Raw genomic sequence first — 4,167 nt, forward strand, 5'->3', positions numbered from 1 at the left:
CTAGGGGGGTTTGGGGGCATGGACCCCCTTAGACATTTTTTTTGCATTTTAATGTTAAATTCATCAATCTGGTGCAGTTTGAGGGTTCAAAATTAAAAGCTCCAACCCATATTCAGTGTGCAAGTATAACAAAGAAAAAAATCAAACCTCTTTTAGTAACAGTGTCTGTCTATATTACACTACTACATAATAATAGTTATAATATTAATCTCATGATAGTAGCCTAATATCCATATATTGTAAAAAATAATGCACCGAAAAATAAAGAAAACTTTCATAATTAGTTTTGTACTAATTTCTATACTTGAAAGAGATAAGCACATGATCTTTTATTTTGACGGAAACTGCATCAAGCTTTTATTTTGGCGGAAAACATGGATACAAACGCGTCTCATTAAACTTCTAGTAAATTGCTGTAATCGTCAACTATGCAGATGTGGAAATAATCTGTAACTGGGTTATGGGTTCCTACACTCATAGCCAAAGTGTTCTGAAAGTAGTTCTGCTTACCGCGGACTCTACGTTACACTTTCTCATCTCTCTCCTGATCCTCCTCACTATCCTCATCATCAGCCACTGGAGCTGATGAAGGTCCTGCTGCTGCAGAAAACATATATATCTTGACACATTTTACAGCGTCTGCTTGAAGGGCCTGTATCTATTTTTCACGCTATTTCTCTGCACATTCCTTGCGTTTCTTCTCCATCTCTCAGACTATTTTGACAGATACACACTTGACACTGCACGCTCACTCAAAGCCCAGCGGGGGAGGTGTTTAAAGATGTGATTGGGCCAGCCCAGTGTCAATCAAGAAAACAACCAATGGGCCGCTGATCTATGCGTTTCATGGGCCGGTCTGTCAGTGAAAAAAAAAAACTAACGCTTACTTTTTTTTTGACCAATGCATTACACCGGCACTAACCCAGCGCCGTCAATTAAACAAAACAAAACGAATGGGCCGCCGATGTACGAGTTTTATGGGCCGTAAAAAAAAATAAAAAATAAATAAAAAAAAGTATGAGATGTATCGGCCCAAAAGCACGTCGGCCCACCGGGCATTTGCCCGGTATGCCAGATTACCAGTCCAGCCCTGCTTGCAGGGAACGAACAGGGAACCAACACGACGGCACGAATGCGGGCGTCCGACGACGTCTAGGTTGTTGGTTAATATTAAAATGAATTACAATATTGTAACAGTTTTATTGTGTCTTGTGCTTATTTCATTCCTGTGTATTTGTTTCATGTGCTTCTGTTCAGTCTTAATCACCTGCTAGTTAGACTTCGCTGGTGGCTGTGCTTGAATCATGCAAGCTTTGGTTGGAGGAGCTGCAAGGAAGAGTTGTGCAGGAAGAGAGAGAAGACTTGGTGAAAGGTGAAATAGAGAATATGATAAAGAACAGCAAAAGGCTTGTAGGGACATTCATTCGATTAGAAAACACACCCACACACACACATTGCCCTGAGGACTTGTGACATAAATTACAGGCTTAACAGACTCTCTGTGTTCTCAGACTCACTTGTCCTTTTTTCACCAGATTTAATTAGAGAACTGGTGTGCTGTGGAATGCCTAAATGGTTTAATTATTATTAGAGAACTGTCATTCATGGTGGCCATCTGACTTCTCCAGGTTGCTACTGATGTGAAACACTTATTATTGTATAAAGTATTCTAGATGTACAATCATTATGCGGTGCCAACAAGTACATTAGTCAAGTCAAGTCACCTTTATTTATATAGTGCTTTTTACAATACAGATTGTTTCAAAGTAGCTTTGCAGAGATAACAGGAAAATAATGCGACAAAGTTTGTTTCTGCTGTACAGCAGATCTAAAAGAAAATAGCGTCATAGTCCAGCTTCATTCAACTGATTGGGTGAGAGGCAATTTATTCAACATGAAAAACCATGGTGGAATTGACTAAATTCTGGTTTAATTTAACATGAATTATGAAATGTTTTGTTCATTAGAAAGGCTCCCATGGCAAATGCCTAGAGTGTCACTGTGAGAAGCATACCATGTGTTTGGCCTAAAACCATGTTGTGAAGCCTTTTCCTAACTCTCAATGAAGAGTTACCTTGGTGTGTTTGTTTTACACAAGATCAATATCGGCTATACATGGTTATCTTTTATTTACACATATTGCTCATGTTTTCCAAGCACACATCACACACTCTGACACCCTCACAAGGTAGAAAAACATGGCAAATCTGATTCAAACCACATTTGGAGGTGGTTTGAAATGCGATTCCAATCAGATGTGTCTCAGTCCTGACATTCTGGCTGCTAAACTTGGATTTCAAATGGTCTTTTTGCCATTTTGCCACACTCTTAACCAGACACATAATGATAAAGTCATAACAGGTGACAGAAATACCGGAAGTATTCATACGGTATTCAAATGTCCAAAGATTTCAGCCATGACTACAGCACGGAACATCACAATTTATCTGTCTCCTCAGTCGCTGAGCTTTTCTTTTGTGATGGATGAGTTCTGTGCCGTGACTTGACAGGGCACTTATTTGGAGAGAGAGATGATGCACCTACATTTTTCCTGCATCCGTTTTGAAAGGCTATTTTCACATATGTGGGTACGCCTACATCCTTACCAAAGCAACCCATACAGATACAGTAGGTACATTAGTACAGTAGAATATTACAGTAGATACAGATATATTACAGTTGGTTATGTCTGGACACACAAATCTTATTTGATCACTTGCAATTAATAGTGCCTGTCAGTCTTGAATACAAACAGTCTCAATAGTTGAGAATACGAATGCCGCGTTCTCTCAGGGGAACAACGGCTGCCTCTGCGGCCTTTGTGAAGACGCAGGGCGATTGGGACTTAGCATCATCTTCATTTCCAGAGCGTAACAGCCCTCTCTTCGATGCAGCGATCGACATCTGATCCTCCACTGGAGCCCCGAATTAAATGCTTGGTTACCCATGAGAAGGACCAACAATTAATTAATTAATAATAATTCGTTACATTTATATAGCGCTTTTTCTGAGCCCTGAGGGGGGAATCTCCTCAACCACCACCAATGTGCAGCATCCACTTGGATGATGCGACGGCAGCCATATTGTGCCAGAACGCCCACCACACACCAGCTTACTGGTGGAGAGGAGACAGTGATGAAGCCAATCAGTGTATGGGGATGATTAGGAGGCCATGATGGACATAGGCCAAGGGGCAAATTTGGCCAGGATGCCGGGGTTACACCCCTACTCTTTTTCGAAGGACATCCTGGGATTTTTAATGACCACAGAGAGTCAGGACCTCGGTTTTACGTCTCATCTGAAGGACGGTGCTCTTTTGGCAGTATAGTGTCCCCGTCACTATACTGGGGCATTAGGACCCACACAGACCACAGGGTGAGCACCCCCTGCTGGCCTCGCTAACACCTCTTCCTGCAGCAACCTAGTTTTCCCAGGAGGTGTCCCATCCAGGTACTAACCAGGCTCAGCCCTGCTTAGCTTCAGTGGGCAACCAGTCTTGGGCTACAGGGTGATATGGCTGCTGGCAATTCCATTTGGAAGCTGCCAGGCATGTGAGACAGTGAACTTGGCCGTCAAACTGGATGGCACACAGCACACTGAGCGCCCAAGCCCGTAAGATAAAGGCAAGACGAACAACGTGCCGACGTGGTCATGCTCTCATGAGAGAACATGAACCACTGATGAATGCAAGTCTCAGCATGTTTATGGTGCGCTAGAGGAGTGGGGGCCCACAGAGATTGGTTACTCGGCGGGGAAGCCCCCACTGTGATCCTCAGGTCACCCAGGCTTATTAGCCAAAGTAGCCCTTTTCTGGTGGCCACCAGAAGAGGAACTAGATCGGGGAATAGGCAAGGGGACTCCACCTCATTTGAGGCACTCGAGTCTCGGCCGCGCATCTAGAGCGTCAAAAAACGCGCTGATTTGCCGTGACAACCCGTGCTTTCAGCCGACAGCTCGACGGCACACGAGCGCTCAAGCCCCTATGAGAAAGGCAGGACGAACAACTTCTCTCCTGAGATCTCTCTCTCCATCTCTCATGCTCTCCTGAGAGAGAACATGAACCACCCAAGAACACAGTCTCAGCATGCTAATGCCCAGGCATGTGAAACAGTGATCGTGGCCATCAAATAAGGATAGGAAATGACCGTGTTCAGAAACACATGGGTG

The sequence above is a fragment of the Rutilus rutilus genome (assembly GCF_951802725.1).
Source record: "Rutilus rutilus genome assembly, chromosome: 21".
Taxonomy (NCBI): domain Eukaryota; kingdom Metazoa; phylum Chordata; class Actinopteri; order Cypriniformes; family Leuciscidae; genus Rutilus; species Rutilus rutilus.